The 23,417-nt window shown below is 44.6% G+C and overlaps 1 long non-coding RNA gene across 1 annotated transcript in view; it reads left to right on the top strand.

Moving 5' to 3' along the window:
• Nucleotides 1-620: 620 nt before the first annotated feature.
• Nucleotides 621-23,417, top strand: part of LOC134981218 (uncharacterized) — a 60,991-nt gene continuing 38,194 nt past the window's right edge. The window contains exon 1 of the long non-coding RNA XR_010190721.1: nucleotides 621-890. This is a non-coding gene — a long non-coding RNA (uncharacterized LOC134981218). The remainder of the gene's footprint in view (nucleotides 891-23,417) is intronic.

The raw sequence follows: 23,417 nt of genomic DNA, 5'->3' as shown, positions 1-23,417 counted from the left end.
GTGTAACTGTATGCAACTGTGATTCCATACGCAGTTATAATGGCTACACTGTCTTACTTCCAGTGGCCATGCTGCATGGGCTGCTCCAATAGTCGATGTGTGTCCAATGGTTTTGTTTGTATTATGGTCATTTCTATACAACTCCCGGCGGTACAGCAGTTGAAGGTAAAAGCTATTATGCATTCCAAATGCAGTTGCTGGGTAAGTGAACGGCATCGGTGTCAGGTAAGGCTTTTTGGGCCTGATTCAGATTTGTAAGTAAAACAAATGTAGCCCCTTACAGGATGGGTTATATGGGGTCACACAGTTGAGAGCAAATGAGAGAAGACAATTGTAAACACATATATATATATATATATATATATATATATGTTATTCATAGAGTGTTATATATTCAATAAGAAACTCAAACCAATTAGTGATATATATATATATATATATATATATAGTAATGATCACCATTCTAACAAATGTTGTAAAATGTACATAAATGTTTGTATATGTACACATGTTCAATAACATTGATGGTGAATGGGGATGGAAACTTCTGGAGCCCCTCACGCTGAGTGGCAGGGGATTTCTCAAGGAGAAACAGAAAAAACGATTGAGGGAGTGGGGAGAGACAGTTGGTGCGTGTGCAGCGGAAAGGACGGAGGAGGTGTAAGCAGGCAGCGATGGTGATGACAAGCGGAGGAAAGGATTGGTGAGCTCAGAAACTGTGAAATCACCCAGAGCAGACGATACAGGAGAAGCGGGGAACTTACCATTCACTGCCAAGCAGAGACGCCATCTATTGTGCCGAGCTCCTGGAGAGAGCAGAGAGAGGAGCAGATTGTAGCTGAGAGCCGGTGGCCGCCCTCTTGTGAGTCACAGTGATGCGGAAGGAGGAGGTAACAAGGCCGTGAGTGACGGGGAGCCTATACACCAGTCTGCCATATTGTCTGGGACAGGGACAAGTCAAATAAGACCCGCCTAGGGGATAAGTCTGTTGCGTGAGTGATTGATGCACAGTGCTCCTATCTACAGAGTGAGAAGCAGAGGCATAGGAGTAACAGCAACTGACAGTCTCAGCTGGTGTAATCAGGGAGGCAGAGTTGACCCCTGTATAATAGGAAAGGTGGACGGTAATGTTAGTGGGGCTGATCCTATACCAAGGTAGAAATAAAGTCACTATTAAAGGCTCCTTTTACCATATACTAACCATCCACCAAAGGTCAGCTGTCAATATACTGTATCAGTGCAGAATAGAAAGAGACCTGCCTTAGTCCGACCATCAGTGGAAAGATAACTAAAGGACTAAAGAAATCCATTCATTCATTACTTCAGAGTAATAGCTAAGACTGTTCTGATTTCTAAGCCAAGTGATTGCATGATTAACACTACACTGATGGTTTCAAGTAGTCTAGTGATCCAGTCGGCAGCGGAAGGGAGTAAGTACTTATAACCCGTCAGCAGTTCCCACTTGGTACAGTGGTATAGACTCCCATTAATGGTAGAGTAGCTATTTCAGCCTTAATGACTACAGTGTCTCCACCGCAGAAGACAGTGGGATCACTTTAAGACAGGGGCATCCTGTTATGAATACATTGTGACTAATATTAACTTTTCAAGGATTATATGGTGTATAGTACATTGCACAGGACCGTCCTAGGCTACCTGACTGTTCCACATATTAAGCATTGGAAAGTGATTCTGTTGAAGTTAAGCACATTTGTATCATCAAGGCATTAATTGTCTGTCCATAAATAGCTCAGCTAATACCCTGTTGAAACAGCCAAATCAACTCTCTCATAGATTAAATAATTCACAGTAAAGACAGACAAGTATCCAATACAAGACAAGTGATAGTGAGACATCAGAGTGGAGCCAGGAAAATATCGCTGCGCCCAGAGTAAGTGAAGTCAGGATGACAGATAGTTTTCAAAATATGCCAGCCGTCATATTCAGATATTGCTGACTCTGAGGAAGTTTCTTATATTAAACAACTCCGGCCTTTACAACAACTGCAACAATATGGGATTATAACCTACATAACCTACTGCTATAATTTCCGTATCATTTGTAGAAATAATCACAGACGTTGTGGCCACATAAACTGAACTATTTTTACAGTGATCACTTAGGATAGGTAGAGTGTGTACTGCGCAGGAGGTATAAGGGTATTATTAAATCCCGGGTCCATAGTCATATCGGCTGTGGTGGTATAAACTTTTTTGTAATGCATGCACTATTACTGTAACATTGGGTTATAGTCATGTAAGATTGTTAAATTGGTAACACTTATTTTTTGAGGGCTTTGTGGAAAGATATTGAGTTTTAGTAAAATAAAGTTACTTACCTGTTAAAGTTGGTACTGGGCATCCAGAAATTCTTATTGAGGGAGTTCTGTAATCTACGACAAGAAACAGATGAATGTACGGGATTACTAACGTGAGATGTTTACATTACTTATCATATTATTGTCTTAATGTCCTATTATTGTCTGTAACCTCTGTCATCATCTAAGAGTTTAACTAGTGACACCCAATATCCTATTAAGGAACGGCTTTTCCCAAGCGAGTCGGGGTGTATATGCTTGGGTGGAGGCACGCCAACAGAGAAGTAGGGTTACATAATGGAGGCACTGCTGAGATCCCAAGCCTCGGGAACTGGTTATAGAACCCTGGAGGTTATGACGGGAGGACGTGTACCAATGGTGTAGAGAGAAAGTTGTGGACATGAACTGTAGTGTAGGATTGGCTGGTAATTTCTCCACTATCACAGATGACGATGTGTTGGCTGAAGTGACAGTGTTATACGGAGTCTGTCAACCCACTATAGTTGATAAAAAGAAGGGACAATATGGAGACACCTTTGCTCTGCTATTAACCAACAAGAATCCCTTAGAACCTGAGTTACTACCCAGAATGATTGTATTAAAATGTGTGCCAGGTAGGCGATTACAACTTCTTTGGCCTATTGCTACGGATGTAGAACCTGCTCTTGGGGGAGATTCAGGAGCTGGGGCAGGGTCCGGAACTGTCCGTTCAGATAACAAAGGATCTCAGAATGAAGCAGTCATGGACAAAGTCGTTAGCCAGTTGGAGAGATGGCACTATGAAGGAGGCTATCGACGACTGAGGATCTTTTCAGGAATAGTGCCAGTACCCGCTGGCGAGGAGACATATGACCTATGGAGGGAGGCCGCTATACAGCATTCGGAGGAGTGGCCATGTCCAGATGCCATAAAAAAACAAAGAGTAGTGGAGAGCCTTCGGGGTCCCGCTATGTGAGTGATCCAAGCCACGAGACGGAGCAACCCACAAGCTACATTAAAAGAGTATTTCGAAGCGTTGGATTTCTCATACGGGACGTTAGAGGATGTGGGTGATTTATTAGCCCGGATGAATCATACCTTCCAGGAGCATGGAGAAACCCTCACTAACTATATTTATAGGGTGGATAAACTGATTTATAAATTAGTTGATAAGGGAGGAATGGACAAGACCGAAGTGGATGAGAGGCGAATGCGGCAAGTACTAAAAGGAGCATTGACCACCAACCCAGTTGCTCAACGGTTACGTTGTACTATGAGTAGTAGCCCAGCTCCTACTTTGAGTGAATTAGTAAAGGAGGTGAAATTGGAGGAAGTACAGATAGAGAATCGAGAAAAAAAACATAAAGAAAGTGAAAGTAGTGGTACCTACTCCTACCCCACCGACGCCTTCCCCTCTGTCAAATATGGATGATCGATTGTTGACCTTGTTGGAAGAACAGAACAAGAAGATTGACCAACTTATTGCCTTACAAACCAATAGACAAAATCGGCCCTACAGGCCTTCGGGCATGGGGAGAGGAACGATCCGTAGGAATCAATTACCCGTCACCTGCTACCAGTGTGGTCAAGTGGGACATCGTTCGTTTGAATGTCCAATGAACGAAACCGCAATGATCAGAGGGGGTCCTTACAGTTCTCAGAGAAGGACCGATCAGTTGGGAAAACTCCAACGGGAGTACTGTGATCCCCTCACAGGCTCCCTCACAATAAATGTTAGAGCTATGGGGAGTTATCAATGGTCTGATGTTCCAGCCAGTTTGATGGGACAGGCCCCCAGGGTAAAAGCAATGATAAATGGACACGAATGTAGCGTTTTGATGGATAGTGGGTCACAGATATCGATAGTTTTCGAATCCTGGTGTCGATCTCACTTGACGGATGTTCCCATACAGCCACTTAGCGGTCTTACTATCTGGGGCCTGAGCGAACAGAAGTACCCTTATCTGGGGTACATAACCGCCCACATCACTTTTGAGCCAGGGCTTAACATCTCCAATGACACCGTCCCTTTAGTAGCTTTGGTGTGCCCTGACTCTCCTGGGGATAATGGAGAACTGCCGGTCATTATAGGGACAAACACCAATATGTTTAAGAACTTGATAAAGTGGTGTCATAAACAAGCTAGAGAACCCCTAAGGGAGAGTGCAGACCGAGAGATAGATGAGGATAATAGATATAGGTGTGTTAGAGTGGATTCTAGCTGCGACAACTCTACTGATCCAGTAGGAGCCATAAGTGACTGCGCACCCCCAATTCTTGATTTGGAACCTTGTTTCAAGGGCAGTGATATTACTATGGAGATGAAGAGTCTGTTATTGACTCAACTATGTAACAGAGCTGAAGTTTTTGCCAAAGGAGAGTGGGATCTAGGCACAGCGTCCGGAGTAGAACACCATATTAGGCTAACTGATGAAACACTGTTTAGGGAGAGATCGAGAAGACTATCACCCGCCGATTTTGAGGATGTACGCCAACATCTGCGACATTTGTTAGAAAATAAGGTGATTGCTGATTCCGAGAGTCCATATGCGTCCCCAATAGTAGTGGCAAGGAAGAAAAATGGGGAAGTGCGCTTGTGTATTGACTATCGGACGCTGAATAGTCGCACCATTCCCGATCAATATATGGTTCCCAGAGTTGATGAGGCCCTAGACTGTCTACAAGGCAGTCAGTGGTTCTCAGTGTTAGATCTAAGTTGTGGATACTATCAGATCCCAATGAGTGCACAAGATCAACAAAAGACTGCTTTTATTTGCCCTATCGGATTTTATGAGTTCCTTAAGATGCTGCAGGGAGTAAAGGGTGCACCGGCTACATTCCAGAGGGCCTTGGAAAACACAGTAGGTGACATGTGCTACCGAGAAGTACTTGTCTACCTGGATGATATCATCGTATTTGGAAAAAACATAGAGGAGCATAACAAAAGGCTACTCAAGGTATTGGACCGCTTGCAGGCCAGGGGATTAAAGTCGTCAATAGACAATGTACTGTAAGGGGGCTTAGGGTATATGGGAAGTTCCACGGTAGTATATGTTTGATTGTGGAATCCCCAGGGGGAGACTGTAGCCCCTTACAGGATGGGTTATATGGGGTCACACAGTTGAGAGCAAATGAGAGAAGACAATTGTAAACACACATATATATATATGTTATTCATAGAGTGTTATATATTCAATAAGAAACTCAAACCAATTAGTGGTAGATATATATATATATATATATAGTGATGATCACCATTCTAACAAATGTTGTAAAATGTACATAAATGTTTGTATATGTACACATATGTTCAATAACATTGATGGTGAATGGGGATGGAAACTTCTGGAGCCCCTCACGCTGAGTGGCAGGGGATTTCTCAAGGAGAAACAGAAAAAACGGTTGAGGGAGTGGGGAGAGACAGTTGGTGCGTGTGCAGCGGAAAGGACGGAGGTGGTGTAAGCAGGCAGCGATGGTGATGACAAGCGGAGGAAAGGATTGGTGAGCTCCGAAACTGTGAAATCACCCAGAGCAGACGATACAGGAGAAGCGGGGAACTTACCATTCACTGCCAAGCAGAGACGCCATCTATTGTGCCGAGCTCCTGGAGAGAGCAGAGAGAGGAGCAGATTGTAGCTGATAGCCGGTGGCCGCCCTCTTGTGAGTCACAGTTATGCGGAAGGAGGAGGTAACAAGGCCGTGAGGGACGGGGAGCCTATACACCAGTCTGCCATATTGTCTGGGACAGGGACAAGTCAAATAAGACCCGCCTAGGGGATAAGTCTGTTGCGTGAGTGATTGATGCACAGTGCTCCTATCTACAGAGTGAGAAGCAGAGGCATAGGAGTAACAGCAACTGACAGTCTCAGCTGGTGTAATCAGGGAGGCAGAGTTGACCCCTGTATAATAGGAAAGGTGGACGGTAATGTTAGTGGGGCTGATCCTATACCAAGGTAGAAATAAAGTCACTATTAAAGGCTCCTTTTACCATATACTAACCATCCACCAAAGGTCAGCTGTCAATATACTGTATCAGTGCAGAATAGAAAGAGACCTGCCTTAGTCCGACCATCAGTGGAAAGATAACTAAAGGACTAAAGAAATCCATTCATTCATTACTTCAGAGTAATAGCTAAGACTGTTCTGATTTCTAAGCCAAGTGATTGCATGATTAACACTACACTGATGGTTTCAAGTAGTCTAGTGATCCAGTCGGCAGCGGAAGGGAGTAAGTACTTATAACCCGCCAGCAGTTCCCACTTGGTACAGTGGTATAGACTCCCATTAATGGTAGAGTAGCTATTTCAGCCTTAATGACTACAGTGTATCCACCGCAGAAGACAGTGGGATCACTTTAAGACAGGGGCATCCTGTTATGAATACATTGTGACTAATATTAACTTTTCAAGGATTATATGGTGTATAGTACATTGCACAGGACCGTCCTAGGCTACCTGACTGTTCCACATATTAAGCATTGGAATGTGATTCTGTTGAAGTTAAGCACATTTGTATCATCAAGGCATTAATTGTCTGTCCATAAATAGCTCAGCTAATACCCTGTTGAAACAGCCAAATCAACTCTCTCATAGATTAAATAATTCACAGTAAAGACAGACAAGTATCCAATACAAGACAAGTGATAGTGAGACATCAGAGTGGAGCCAGGGAAATATCGCTGCGCCCAGAGTAAGTGAAGTCAGGATTACAGATAGTTTTCAAAATATGCCAGCCGTCATATTCAGATATTGCTGACTCTGAGGAAGTTTCTTATATTAAACAACTCCGGCCTTTACAACAACTGCAACAATATGGGATTATAACCTACATAACCTACTGCTATAATTTCCGTATCATTTGTAGAAATAATCACAGACGTTGTGGCCACATAAACTGAACTATTTTTACAGTGATCACTTAGTGTTATGCACACCAGTGCCTGCAGGAATGTACTGGTGTCAGAACTGTTATGCACTCCAGTGCCTGCAGGAATGTACTGGTGTTTGAACTGTTATGCACACCAGTGCCTGCAGGAATGTACTGGTGTCTGAACGGATAGGTATGCAAAGCAAATGAACTCACAGACAGACACAGAAGGTGATAGGGTAACAAAATACACACAAAGTGAACAGAGAAGCCCAGAGGCTAAGGAACTGGGTGTCTCCCTAGTATTAGTAATGCTCAGATGGGAAAAGCAAGATGTTGTGTTTTAATACGTAGAGAACCCGAAATGCTGTTGCTAAGGGCAACAGCAAAACCCTAAAGGGTTACCAACGGGTGTGGCAGTAAACTCCTTGGTCAGAGATGGAATGATAGACACAAGGAGAGTCTCCACAATCCTAATTCTCACTTGCAGTGCACAGGTTCAGCTTACTGCCACTAAAATGACACCTTGCACAGTGAGACAGGATTTAGGCAGGCAAGTCTTAGAATACAGCCGCAAACTTGCTAAGTTCACAGAGTAGTAAAAGAACCCCAGCAAGCTAAACGACTGACTCCAGTCTTACTGCTAGGTCTGGATTGGCAGAGTGTAGTACCAAATCCCCAGGCCTATTTGCAGTAAGCAACAACAAATACAAAGCTACACAGTACTGGCTAACTTTCAGGAACTGACTAACCAACAAAGATTCAGCAGCATCTGCTTAACCTGAGAAGAGGCCTTATAAAGCAGGTGCTGTCCACGCCCCACTCAGACCTCACAGACTGTGGGCACAAAAACCAGCACCGGATCCCCTGCCGTGCACAGAGCCTGTAACCACTGCACAGCAAAAGACCCGAACCGGAGTATCAGCTGCGCTCAGGTTACTCCGCTAGCACTTGTCTCACGGTTGCCATGACGACGTGGCAGCACAGGGCAGGAGACCCTAACACTTAGGATAGGTAGAGTGTGTACTGCGCAGGAGGTATAAGGGTATTATTAAATCCCGGGTCCATAGTCATATCGGCTGTGGTGGTATAAACTTTTTTGTAATGCATGCACTATTACTGTAACATTGGGTTATAGTCATGTAAGATTGTCAAATTGGTAACACTTATTTATTGAGGGCTCTGTGGAAAGATATTGAGTTTTAGTAAAATAAAGTTACTTACCTGTTAAAGTTGGTACTGGGCATCCAGAAATTCTTATTGAGGGAGTTCTGTAATCTACGACAAGAAACAGATGAATGTACGGGATTACTAAAGTGAGATGTTTACATCACTTATCATATTATTGTCTTAATGTCCTATTATTGTCTGTAACCTCTGTCATCATCTAAGAGTTTAACTAGTGACACCCAATATCCTATTAAGGAATGGCTTTTCCCAAGCGAGTCGGGGTGTATATGCTTGGGTGGAGGCACGCCAACAGAGAAGTAGGGTTACACAAACAAAGTAAGTAACTTTGTATTTGGAACAAACCATGTGACCATGCAAGGGAAGCATGGTTTATATTTTTTCTGTACAGGGTAAATACTGGCTGCTTTTGCATGTAGCCCACAAATGTTAGACAGCTTTATTTTTAGATTTCAATTTTGATATGCCCCTCACAAATCTCTCTCTGCACATGTTACATCTGCCCCACCCACAGTGCAACATGGTTTTGCCTAGGTGCACAGTTACTTGCTTTTTTTTGCTTTGCTTCCAAATCAGAATCAGGCCCTTTGTTAGTTTATTTTATTTTGGTTTACTATTAAACACCAAGTGGTAAATTTACTAAAGATCGATTTAAAAGCATGCTAAATCAATCAAACATCAATGTCATGTTTCAGGGTCTATATCATACATTTAGTAGCAGATGATTTTTGAAATTGGTTTTTAAAATCGATGTTGAAAATCACCTGTTATTAAATGTGCAATTTAGACCCTGGAACATGTAATTTACCCCCTAGAATCTCTAGAGTCTCTAGTGCAGGCATTCCCTACATCGGTATTCAAGGTACACTGACAGTGCAGGTTTTAGTGATATTCAGGCTTCAGCACAGATAGTTAAATCAAAATAACTGAGTAACTAATTAAATCACCTGTGCTCAAGCATGGATATCACTAAAACCTTGACTGTTAGTCTGCCGTGAGGCCGAAGGTTTGGAATGCATGCCTTAGTGGCTCATGCCCAGCCATAAAACCCTACATATTCTCAGGTCTCTGGTTCATTAGGTATTAATTACAAGATTTCTAAGAGAGAATAGGGTATTAGTGACATATACTATGTGTTTCCTGAGGCTTGTTCTTTCCCACAGGCTCGCAGATTTCAACTTTTAAGAAGTGCGGACAAAGGTGGTCATTCCGAGTTGTTCGCTCGTTGCCGTTTTTCGCAACGCAGCGATTAAGTGGGAAATGCGCGTGCGCATGGTACGCAGCATGCATGCGCTAAGTAATTTAACACAAAACTTTGGAGATTTACACAAGCTCGAGCAACGTTTTTTCATCGCTCAAGTGATCGTAGTGTGATTGACAGGAAGTGGCTGTTTCTGGGCGGCAACTCAGCGTTTTCAGGGAGTGTGCTAAAAAACGCAGGCGTGCCAGGTAAAAATGCAGGAGTGGCTGGAGAAACGGGGGAGTGGCTGGCCGAACGCAGGGCGTGTTTGTGACTTCAAAGCAGGAACTAGACGGACTGAGGTGATCGCAATCTAGGAGTAGGTCTGGAGCTACTCAGAAACTGCAGGGAATTATTTAGTAGCAGTTCTGCTAATCTTTCGTTCGCTATTCTGCTAAGCTAAGATACACTCCCAGAGGGGAGCGGCCTAGCGTGTGCACTGCTGCTAAAAGCAGCTAGCGAGCGAACAACTCGGAATGAGGGCCAAAGCCAATTATATCCTATTTGAGATCAAAGTTTGTGACAATTTAAAACTATTCCTTCAAATTGATAAAAATCTGCACCTATCCCTCCTTACTATTGGTTTTAATATATATGTAAAGCCAAATGATTTGCTCAAATTAATTATAGTCATCTATTTGGCACACATTTAGCCTATGAGGGATCTTTTAATCACAGATAATTTACAGAACTACTAGTAAAACTATATTGAAATACAGTGATTTTATATCCAATGTATTTTCCAGCTGATTAGATATCAAACATTGTAATATTTAATTTATGTATATGGTTTTGTGTGTTCTATTCCTTTTAGTTTTCTTTCTTTACTCCCTTTAAAATACAGTGTTGAGTTACTCACAAACATTTTATAGATTTCACTGCAAAATTGCTAGCATTCTTCTGTTATGATATGCCTGGGTCCATAACCAGTTGCAAAAAATATGCTTCTTTGCAAAAGCATCAATCACGCTGGAAGAATGTGAGATACATTTTACTATGAGCAGTACAAGAAAAGTTTGAAACATTACTGCCACCTTGATGCTTATTTCAGTGTCATGTCTGCTGAAGCAGAAATGTTTATACTAGTGATGAGCGGGTTCGGTTCCTCGAGATCCGACCCCCCCCCCCCCCCCGAACTTCACCCATTTTACACGGATCCGAGGCAGACTCGAATCTTACCGCCTTGCTCGGTTAACCCGAGCGCGCCCGAACCTCATCATCCCGCTGTCGGATTCTTGCAAGATTCGTATTCTATATAAGGAGCCGCGCGTCGCCGCCATTTTCACTCATGCTTTGGAGATGATAGCGAGAGGATGTGGTTGCGTTCTCTCAGTTTCTGTGTTCAGTGTGCTGCAAATATCTGCTCAGTGTGCTGCAAATATCTGTGCTCAGTGTGCTTGCAAATGTCTGTGCTCAGTGTGCTGAAAATATCTATGTTCTCTGCCTGAAAAACGCTCCATACCTGTGCTGCATGTAGTATATAGTAGGAGGACAGTGAAGAATGTTGCTGTGACCAGTGACCACCAGTATATACATAGCAGTACGGTACAGTAGTCCACTGCTCTACCCTCTGTGTCGTCAAATATACTATGCATTCATACCTGTGCTGCATTTTAGTTGTGCGCAGTATATAGTAGGAGGGGACAGTGCAGAATGTTGTTGTGACCACCAGTATATATATAGCAGTACGGTACAGTAGTCCACTGCTCTACCTCTGTGTCATCAAGTATACTATGCATCCATACCTGTGCTGCATTTTAGTTGTGCGCAGTATATAGTAGGAGGGGACAGTGCAGAATGTTGCTGTGACCACCAGTATATATATAGCAGTACGGTACAGTAGTCCACTGCTCTACCTCTGTGTCGTCAAGTATACTATGCATCCATACCTGTGCTGCATTTTAGTTGTGCGCAGTATATAGTAGGAGGGGACAGTGCAGAATGTTGCTGTGACCACCAGTAAATATATAGCAGTATGGTACAGTAGTCCACTGCTCTACCTCTGTGTCGTCAAGTATACTATGCATCCATACCTGTGCTGCATTTTAGTTGTGCGCAGTATGTAGTATGAGGGGACAGTGCCGAATATTGCTGTGACCACCAGTATATATACAGCAGTACGGTGCAGTAGTCCATTGCTCTACCTCTGTGTCGTCAAGTATACTACAAAAGTTCAGTAAAATGACCCAAAAATCAAAATTAAAAGCGTCTGATGAGAAGCGCAAACTTGCCAATATGCCATTTACGACACGGAGTGGCAAGGAACGGCTGAGGCCCTGGCCTATGTTCATGGCTAGTGGTTCAGATTCACATGAGGATGGAAGCACTCATCCTCTCGCTAGAAAACTGCAGTGCCACTCCTAGATGGGCCAGGTGTTTGTGTCGGCCACTTGGGTCGCTTAGCTTAGCCACACAGCTACCTCATTGCACCTCTTTTTTTCTTTGCATCATGTGCTGTTTGGGGACTATTTTTTAAATCTGCCATCCTGTCTGACACTGCAGTGCCACTCCTAGATGGGCCAGGTGTTTGTGTCGGCCACTTGGGTCGCTTAGCTTAGTCACACAGCTACCTCATTGCACCTCTTTTTTTCTTTGCATCATGTGCTGTTTGGGGACTATATTTTAAATCTGCCATCCTGTCTGATACTGCAGTGCCACTCCTAGATGGGCCAGGTGTTTGTATCGGCCCCTTGGGTCGCTTAGCTTAGTCACACAGCTACCTCATTGCACCTCTTTTTTTCTTTGCATCATGTGCTGTTTGGGGACTATTTTTTAAATCTGCCATCCTGTCTGACACTGCAGTGCCACTCCTAGATGTGCCAGGTGTTTGTGTCGGCCACTTGGGTCGCTTAGCTTAGTCACACAGCTACCTCATTGCACCTCTTTTTTTCTTTGCATCATGTGCTGTTTGGGGACTATTTTTTAAATCTGCCATCCTGTCTGACACTGCAGTGCCACTCCTAGATGGGCTAGGTGTTTGTGTCGGCCACTTGGGTCGCTTAGCTTAGTCACACAGCTGCCTCATTGCACCTCTTTTTTTCTTTGCATCATGTGCTGTTTGGGGACTATTTTTTAAATCTGCCATCCTGTCTGACACTGCAGTGCCACTCCTAGATGGGCCAGGTGTTTGTGTCGGCCACTTGGGTCGCTTAGCTTTGCCATCCAGCGACCTCGGTGCAAATTTTAGGACTAAAAATAATATTGTGAGGTGTTCAGAATAGACTGGAAATGAGTGGAAATTATGGTTATTGAGGTTAATAATACTATGGGATCAAAATGACCCCAAAATTCTATGATTTAAGCTGTTTTTGAGGGTTTATTTGTAAAAAAAAAACACCTGAATCCAAAACACACCCGAATCCGACAAAAAAAATTCAGGGAGGTTTTGCCAAAACGCGTCCGAATCCAAAACATGGCCGTGGAACCGAATCCAAAACCAAAACACAAAACCCGAAAAATTTCCAGTGCACATCACTAGTTTATACACTATGTACTTGTCCTACATTGCCTTGTACTGTTTTGGTCATTTGTTTATGTACTTGTTAGGTGCTGCAGAGCCCTTGTGGTGCCATATAAATAAAGGATAATAATAATAATATAGCCTCAAAAGTTAGCCATGAGCCATTGATAGTGAGCTCAAAGCAGAAACGACTGCCCACTGACCTCCAAGGCAGGGAGTAGGAATGAGAACATCCAAGAGGGAAGTCAGGGTTGTCCCACAGTGGGAGAATTGGAAGGGTCAGGGAGCAAGAGGTGAGTTGAATACAGCATTTGTACCATATTTTGGGGGAGAAGCGTAAAGTAGGGAGCAATTTAGTGGCAGCTAATCGTTGAAACCTGGTAAGACCCCATAAGGTGGCGAGTGAACCAAGTCCAATATGAACAGCTTCAATATCAAGTCAGGAACGGTTGGAGGGAGAGGCAAACGTGGCAACAATCTAACTGAGATGGGCCACCCATCAATAGAGCTAAACAGTGGGGAAGCCTCTAGGCATACTTTTTTATATTAGATTGTAACCTTTAAGCACAACAGTGACAGTTACTTTGTCAACATTTAGAACGGACCTAGGTTTGGAGTCATTAAGTGATGAACAACTAACCTTGTAACTTTTTTTTTTTTTAAAGTATAACAATTTTTATTAAGGCATTGCTTCATATTACAAAAGTGGTTGCACTGTCAATGAACAAGTACATAATAAAAGCGGCACATGACACATAAAGTATTGTAATATAAGATTCTATGTAACAACAGCATGTACATTTCGCATAGCCATAAACATCATACCAGAGAAAATGCAATATAAATTATATGACAAAGGACCTGCTAGTCTATCTATCACAGAGGTACGAGGAGGCCAGGGCTTCACGGTACCCCCAACTCAACCCTCAGTCCGCCAGTCATATGGGCGGATCTCCAATCGCCATTCGCGTCTCAAACCACTCAGTATTTTTTAATGAATTCTGGTTCGGAAGGCCATTGGAAGGGTGGAAATGTAGCTTTCCCAGGTCTCGAAAAATTGTTCCGTTAATTTATCTTTGTGTAAGGTCGTTTCTATCCAATGCATTTGAAATAAGTAGTGCAGCTTCCCTTTGAATAGAGATAAGGTAGGGGGATCCTTAGTTATCCAGGATTGCAAGATGGCTTTGCGCGCGGCCACACTAATTGCCATCTGCAACCGTTTACACCCCTTTGTTATTCTTTGCCTAGCTGGAATTATCCCAAAAATCGCCCATTCCGCCGTGAAGGGGATAAAGTTTATCAGATATTCCATGGCAAATTGTCGTACCTGTAGCCAAAAATGGCGGAGCAGGGGACATAACCAGAAGCAATGGAATATATCCGCCTTTTCAGACAGCAGTCCGAAGCTATCATCCCCGCCTTGCATTGCCTGTATGGGCTGTAGTAAGCTCTGTGAACTATATTATAAAACATCTCTTGATATTGTGTGGAGGGCAATAGTTTACAAGAATGTAGCAAACTTTTCAATAGAGCCTCACAATTCAACTCAGGAAAGTGTAACAACCATTTCTGCATTCCTGAGGTTGATTGAGAGTGATCCAGGTGAGTGGTCAATTTTTTGTAATGAATAGATAGGGCTTTTTTCGCAGCCGGTGGGGTTCGCAAAAGGGTATCTAGGTCATTATCCAAATCCGCCCCTGATAAAGTTCTAAGCACTCGGCTGGTATAGTGTTGCAACTGGAGAAACACCAATGGATAATTGTGTATAAATGGATATATTTCCTTTGACTGTGCATATGTGAGCGGCTTTCCGCTGTCTTTATCAACCATATGTCCTACATCCCTCAGGCCTTCGTCATGAAACAACGTGAATGGGAATCCCGCCTCCCCACGCTGGAAGTCAGGATTTCCCAAGAATCGCAGGTACAAGGAATTGTGGTCCCCTAAGTTCCTGGATCGTCTAAGGGAGTGCCAGAGGCGATACACTGACCATAGAAGGGGATTGTCCTTCAGACCTTGATTGCACTCTGCTTCACAGTGGAGAAAATTAATCAAACTCTTAGATTGTACAAATTGTGCCTCTAGTTGGGTGTTTGCATAAGTGTCCTCATCATTCAACCAGTCTCTCAGAAACCTTAATAAAGATGCCTGATTATAAAGTGACACGTTTGGAAAATTAATTCCGCCATTGGATTTTGGTTGTTGCAGTTTATGCATAGCAATGCAAGGTTTTTTTCCTTTCCATATAAATTGTTGAAACAATTTGGTTATGAGTGTTAGGTCCGCTCTACTAAGCAATACGGGAAGGGACTGTAAAATGTATAGTAGTCGAGGAAATGTACACATTTTTATTAAGCTAGCCCTCCCTAAATACGAGAGCATTAAATGGTGCCATCCCTCCAATTCTCTAGTAATCGAGGTTATCGCCTCTTTCACGCTTAACCTATATAAATCAGAGGGGTATTTAGGAAGTTTAATGCCCAAATATGTTATATATGTATTGGCCCATTTTATAGGTATCTGTCCCCCCCATCTCGGGCGTTTTACCCCGTGTTTTAAATAGAGCCCTAAGGATTTAGAAAGATTAACCTGAAAACCTGAGATCTTCCCAAAATTGTCTAACAAATCCAAAATGTCCTGTAGTGAGTCCTTGGGGTTCCCTATATATACGAGCACATCATCAGCGAATGCTGATAGTTTTATCTCTTTGTCACCAATTGGGATACCTGTATAAATTGTGGAATTCTGCAGTATTCTGAAGAGGGGATCTGTAGAGAGATTAAAAAGAAGGGGCGACAGGGGGCAGCCCTGTCTCGTACCTCTTTGCATAGTAATTCGAGGACCCCGCCTGCCATTTACCAACAAAGAGGTCGTCGGGTTAGTGTACAGGTATTTAATAATGCCCACAAAATCCTCACTAAATCCTCTGCAATCCAACACATTAAATAAGTGATGCCAAGATACTGTATCAAAAGCCTTGTGTGTGTCAAGGCTTAAGAGCATATGTTCCGCAGCAGGGAAGTGTTTTGACGCTACCGTTGCCGTTATTGCAGTGCGAATGGCCTTAACCGACTGGCGGCCCCTAACAAAACCATATTGATGGTCCGTTAACAGGTCAGGGAGGATTAACTGTAATCTATTCGCAATGATTTTTGTGAAGATTTTAAAATCAGAGTTTAAGAGGGAAATGGGTCTATATGAATCCGCTAACAGTGGATCTTTGTCAGGTTTAGGTATTAAAGTAGTGAGCGCCTGGGAAAAAATAAGATTTTACTCACCGGTAAATCTATTTCTCGTAGTCCGTAGTGGATGCTGGGGACTCCGTAAGGACCATGGGGAATAGACGGGCTCCGCAGGAGACTGGGCACTCTAAGAAAGATTTAGTACTACTGGTGTGCACTGGCTCCTCCCTCTATGCCCCTCCTCCAGACCTCAGTTAAGGAAACTGTGCCCGGAAGAGCTGACATTACAAGGAAAGGATTTTGGGAATCCAGGGTAAGACTCATACCAGCCACACCAATCACACCGTATAACTTGTGATAACATACCCAGTCAACAGTATGAACAACAACAGAGCATCAGACCAACCTGATGCAACCGTAACATAACCCTTAGTTAAGCAATAACTATATACAAGTATTGCAGAAGAAGTCCGCCGTTGGGACGGGCGCCCAGCATCCACTACGGACTACGAGAAATAGATTTACCGGTGAGTAAAATCTTATTTTCTCTAACGTCCTAGTGGATGCTGTGGACTCCGTAAGGACCATGGGGATTATACCAAAGCTCCCAAACGGGCGGGAGAGTGCGGATGACTCTGCAGCACCGAATGAGCAAACACAAGGTCCTCCTCAGCCAGGGTATCAAACTTGTAAAACTTTGCAAAAGTGTTTGAACCTGACCAAGTAGCTGCTCGGCAAAGCTGTAATGCCGAGACCCCTCGGGCAGCCGCCCAAGAAGAGACCACCTTCCTTGTGGAGTGGGCTTTTACTGATTTTGGTAGCGGCAATCCAGCCGCAGAATGAGCCTGCTGAATCGGGTTACAGATCCAGCGAGCAATAGTTTGCTTTGAAGCAGCAGCACCCAGCTTGTTGGATGCATACAGGATAAACAGCGACTCAGTTCTCCTGACTCTAGCCGTTCTGGCTACATAAACCTTCAAAGCCCTGACCACATCTAGTAACTTGGAATCCTCCAAGTCACGAGTAGCCACAGGCACCACAATAGGTTGGTTCATATGAAAATATGACACCACTTTTGGCAGAAATTGTGGACGGGTCCGCAATTCTGCCCTGTCCATATGGAAAACCAGATAGGGGCTTTTATGTGACAAAGCCGCTAATTCGGACACACGCCTAGCTGAAGCCAAGGCTAATAGCATGACCACCTTCCACGTGAGAAATTTTAACTCCACGGTTTTAAGTGGCTCAAACCAGTGTGACTTTAGGAAACTCAACACCACGTTAAGATCCCAAGGTGCCACTGGAGGCACAAAAGGGGGCTGAATATGCAGCACTCCCTTTACAAACGTCTGAACTTCAGGTAGAGAAGCCAACTCTTTTATGAAAGAAAATGGATAGGGCCGAAATCTGGACCTTAATGTACCCCAATTCTAGGCCCAAAGTCACTCCCGACTGTAGGAAGTGAAGGAAACGGCCCAGCTGGAATTCCTCTGTAGAGGCATTCCTGGCCTCACACCCAGCAACATATATTCGCCGTATACGGCGATAATGTTTAGCCGTCACGTCCTTCCTAGCCTTTATCAGCGTAGGAATAACCTCATCCGGAATCCCTTTTTTCTACTAGGATCCGGCTTCAAACCGCCAAGCCGTCAAACGCAGCTGCGGTAAGTCTTGGAACATACAAGGTCCCTGCTGCAACAGATCCTGCCCTAGAGGCAGAGGCCATGGGTCCTCTGTGAGCATTTCTTGCAGCTCTGGATACCAAGTCCTTCTTGGCCAATCCGGAACAATGAGTATTGTTCTCACTCCTCTTTTCCTTATGATTCTCAGCACATTGGGTAAGAGAGGAAGAGGAGGAAACACATAAACCGACTGGAACATCCACGGTGTCACCAGTGCGTCTACAGCTATCGCCTGAGAGTCTTTTGACCTGGTGCAATACCTCTGTAGCTTTTTGTTGAGGCGGGATGCCATCATGTCCCCCTGTGGCAGTTCCCACCGACCTACAATCTGCGCGAAGACTTCTTGATGAAGTCCCCCCTCTCCCGGGTGGAGGTCGTGCCTGCTGAGGAAGTCTGCTTCCCAGTTGTCCACTCCCGGAATGAACACTGCTGACAGTGCTCGTACGTGATTCTCCGCCCATCGAAGAATTCTGGTGGCTTCCGCCATCGCCACCCTGCTCCTTGTGCCGCCTTGGCGGTTTGCATGAGCCACTGCGGTGATGTTGACTGATTGGATCAGCACCGATTGGTTGCGAAGCAGGGTCTCCGCTTGACTTAGGGCGTTGTATACAGCCCTTAGTTCCAGGATATTGATGTGAAGGCAAGTCTCCTGACTTGACCACAGCCCCTGGAAACTTCTTCCCTGAGTGACTGCCCCCCACCCTCGGAGGCTTGCATCCGTGGTCACCAGGACCCAGTCCTGAATGTTGAACCTGCGGCCCTCGAGAAGGTGAGTACTCTGCAGCCACCACTGGAGAGACACCCTGGCCCCGGGGGATAGGGTGATTAACCGATGCATCTAAAGATGTGATCCGGACCACTTTGTCCAGTAAGTCCCATTAGAAGGTCCTCTCATGGAACCTGCCGAAAGGAATGGCCTTGTATGATGCCACCATCCTTCCAAGGACTCGAGTGCAGTGATGCACTGACACCTGTTTTGGTTTTAATAGATTCCTGACCAGTGTCACGAGCTCCTGAGCTCTCTCTATCGGGAGATAAACCCTTTTCTGGTCTGTGTCAAGGATCATGCCTAGGAGAGGCAGATGAGCTGTAGGAACCAACTGCGACTTTGGAATATATAGAATCCAGCCGTGTTGCCGTTACACTTCCAGAGAAAGTGATACGCTGTTCAGCCACTGCTCTCTTGATCTCGCTTTTATGAGGAGATCGTCCAAGTACGTGATAATAGTGACACCTTGCTTCCGCAGGAGCACCATCATTTCCGCCATTACCTTGGTGAATATTCTCGGGGCCGTGGAGAGACCAAACGGCAACGTCTGAAATTGGTAATGACAATCCCGTACCGCAATTCTGAGGTACGCCTGATGAGATGGATAAATGGGGACATGAAGGTATGCCTCCTTTATGTCCCGAGTCACGATAAAACCTCCCCCTTACAGGCTTGTAATGACCGCTCTTAGCGATTCCATCTTGAACTTGATCCTTTTCAGGTATATGTTCAGGGATTTTAATTCAATATGGGTCTGACCGAACCGTCTGGTTTCGGGACTACCACATGGTTGAATAATAACCCCCTCCTTGTCGAAGGAGGGGAACCTTGACCACCACCTGTTGAAGATACAATTTGTGAATTGCAGTTAACCCTGTTTCCCTCTCGTGGGGGGAAGCCGGCAGGGCCGTCAGTGAGGAGGCATCTTCTCAAAGTCCAGCTTGTATCCCTGAGACACAATATCTATTGCCCAGGGATCTAACAGGGAGTGAACCCAATTGTTGCAGAACTTACGAAAGCGTGCCCCTACCGGGCCTAGCTCCGTCTGTGGAGCCCCAGCGACATGCGGTGGATTTTCATAGAGGCCGGGGAGGACTTCTGTTCCTGGGAACTAGCTGTGTTGTGGAGCTTCTTTCCTCTGGCCCCGCCTCTGGCAAGAAAGGACGCATCTCGGCCTTTCTTGTTTCTTTGTTCGAAAAGCTGCATTTGATAATGACGTGCTTTCCTAGGCTGTGCAGGAATATAAGGCAAAATATCCGAATTACCAGCTATAGCCGTGGAGACCAGGTCCGAGAACCCTTCTCCACACAATCCTCAGCCTTCCATATGCCACTTAAGTTGGCATCACCTGTCCATTGATATTCTACAGGACACGTCAAGCAGAAATCAATATAGCTTTGACTCTAGGACCCAGTATACTCATGTCTCTTTGGGCATGTTTGACTATATATATCTCTTAAGACAGCATCTTAAATAAATATATATATATATACATATCTCTCTATATACATATATATATATTTATATATATATATATATATATATTTATGCATACTAGTGTCTCAATTTCTGCTGATAAGGTACCTGTCCACGCCGCCCCAGCGCTATAAACCCATGCCGACACAATCGCCGGTCTGAGTAGTGTACCAGAATGTGCACGCTATCTGCAGGATCCCTGAGAATAGCTAGGGCTACCTTCTGGGCAAACGTGACACCCTAGGGGAAGATTACCATCACATCCTGGCCCTAGTGGGGAAAGGATACTGCCTGAGAATTCTTTGTGGGAAGCTGCAGTCTCTTGTCTGGAGATTCCCGCTCTTTTTCCTCATGAGAGGAGGGAAATTTACCTCAGCTTTCTTCCCCTTAACATGTGTACCCTTGTGTCAGGGACATGAGTCATCAGTGATATGCAAATCATCTTTATTACAATAATCATATATTGAATACTTTTCTGCCATTTTGGCTGTAACTTTTGCATTATCGTAGTCGACACTGGAGTCAAACTCTGTGTCGATATCAGTGTTTATTATTTTGGATAGTGAGCATTGTGAGACTTTGAAGGTCTCTGTGCCATAGGGACAGACATGGGTAGATTTCCTGTCTGTTCTCTAATCTTTTGTGCAATAAAATCACCTCAGCACTTACACATATCCAAACAGGTGTCGGCGTTGTCGACGGAGACACCCTCTCACACACATATTTGCTCTATCTCCTCCTTAGTGGAGCCTTTTACCTCAGACATGTCGACACACACGTACCGACACACCACACACACAGGGGATGCTCTATTTGAAGACAGTTCCCCCACAAGGCCCTTTGGAGAGACAGAGAGAGAGTATGCCAGCACACACCCCAGCGCTATATGACCCAGGAATCACACGGTAACTTAGTGTTAACCCAGTAGCTGCTGTATATATTGTTTTTACGCCAAATTTATGTGCCCCCCCTCTCTTTTTCACCCTCTCTATCGTGCTTCTGCAGGGGAGAGCCTGGGGAACTTCCTCTCAGCGGAGCTGTGGAGAGAAAATGGCGCTGGTGAGTGATGAGGAAGAAGGCCCCGCCCCCTCAGCGGCGGGCTTCTGTCCCGCGATTTTGTGTAAAATTAATGGCGGGGGCTCATGCATATTACAGTGCCCAGCTGTATATATGCTGCTTTTTGCCAGGAGGTAATCAATTGCTGCCCAGGGTGCCCCCCCCTGCGCCCTGCACCCTACAGTGACCGGAGTGTGTGGGTTAGTGTGGACGCAATGGCGCACAGCTGCAGTGCTGTGCGCTACCTCATATGAAGACAGGAGTCTTCTGCCGCCGATTTTGACGTCTTCTTGCTTCAACCCGCCGGCTTCTGTCTTCTGGCTCTGCGAGGGGGACGACGGCGCGGCTCCGGGAACGGACGACCAAGGTTAGGTTCCTGTTTTCGATCCCTCTGGAGCTAATGGTGTCCAGTAGCCTAAGAAGCGCAACCTAGCCGCAGTTAGTAGGTTTGCTTCTCTCCCCTCAGTCCCACGTAGCAGAGAGTCTGTTGCCAGCAGAAGCTCTCTGAAAATAAAAAACCTAACTAAAATACTTTCTTATTAGCAAGCTCAGGAGAGCTCACTAAAATGCACCCAGCTCTGTCCGGGCACAGATTCTAACTGAGGTCTGGAGGAGGGGCATAGAGGGAGGAGCCAGTGCACACCAGTAGTACTAAATCTTTCTTAGAGTGCCCAGTCTCCTGCAGAGCCCGTCTATTCCCCATGGTCCTTACGGAGTCCCCAGCATCCACTAGGACGTTAGAGAAAGATGCATAAACAGGGTGTTCTCGATAGATTTTGTTATAGAGTTCCATTAGTGTCGGCATCAATTCTTGCTGTAGTAGTTTGTAATATGTCCCAGTGAACCCATCGGGTCCCAGTGATTTATTTTGTTGTAATTATGTTATGACCGCTCTAATTTCGTCTTCCCTAATGTCCCCATCCAATATGTCTCGTTGTTCTAAACTAAGTGTAGGCAGATCAGCCATAGACATCAAATCCCGCTGCAATCCCTCCTGGGGGGAAATAGGACTATAGAGCTCAGTATAAAAATCACTAAGGTGTGACAGTATTGCAGTAGTGTTAGTGTAGGTCTTATTCTGGGCGACATCTCTCAGGGCCGTAATAAAGGAACGTTTTTTCCTTGCTTTTGACATAGTGGCCAACAGTTTTCCAGTTTTATTTCCCCACTTGTAATAATGGAATTTAGTGAAATCAAGACGTTGTTGTGTCTGAGCTGTTAAAAAGGCATCAAGTAGTTGTTTGTCTCGTAAGTATGTCTCCAGTAGACCTTCAGAGGGGTTATGTGTGTATGCCTGAAAACTATGAGACATAACTGCATGCAACTCATGATATTTTTTTGTGTTATCTTTCCGTTTCTTTGCTACATATCCTATAATATGACCTCGTAACACTGCCTTTGACGTCTCCCAGAACAGCACCGAGTTGTCCCAATGCGCTATGTTGTCGTCCACAAAGTTAGTCCAAGAGTGCAGCAGAAATGTTTTTAAATCCTCCGAGGTAGACAAGTAGTCCGGGAAACGCCAAAGGCAGTCCACACCCATACGGGAACCAGTATACATCTCCAATCCCACCGGTGCGTGGTCTGAAATAATTATGTCATCTAGAGTAGCTCTTTTGATTTGATCTAGAAAGTGGTCTGCTAACAAAATATAGTCTATCCGGGACAATGAACCATGCACCCTAGATAAATGGCTATAGGTCCTGTCAGTCTGATGTAATAGACGCCACGGGTCACTTAGGTGTAAAACGTCTTTCATCTCCTGAATGTATCTCCAGCATGGGGAGGATGACCTAATGACGTGGAAAAATGTATCCAGTGCAGGATCGTCTACCGTGTTAAAATCTCCACCCACCACCAGGGTGTAATTAACTCTGCTGGCCAAGACCTCAGTGAGCTTGCGCAAAAACTCTCCAGTCGCTACATTGGGTGCATATAAGTTTACTAGTGTAAATTTTTTACCCTCAATCAGTGTGTCCAATATTAAATAACGACCTTCAGTATCCGCTATTGAGTGTAAGATTTCATATCTTAGGCGCCTGTGGAATATAATTGCCACCCCTCTGGACTTAGAAGAGTAGGAGGCTTGTATACATTCCGATATACAGGGGGCTCGCGAGGTCATCACCCTGTCTCCAGTGAGTCTCCTGGAGAAAGGCTATAGAGGGATGTTTCCAGCGGAGGTGGGTGAGGATCTTTTTT

The sequence above is a fragment of the Pseudophryne corroboree genome, chromosome 1 (genome assembly GCF_028390025.1).
Source record: "Pseudophryne corroboree isolate aPseCor3 chromosome 1, aPseCor3.hap2, whole genome shotgun sequence".
Classification (NCBI taxonomy): Eukaryota; Metazoa; Chordata; class Amphibia; order Anura; family Myobatrachidae; genus Pseudophryne; species Pseudophryne corroboree.
The sequence above is the reverse complement of the archived record's forward strand: the minus strand, read 5'-3'. Positions and strand labels throughout refer to the sequence as shown.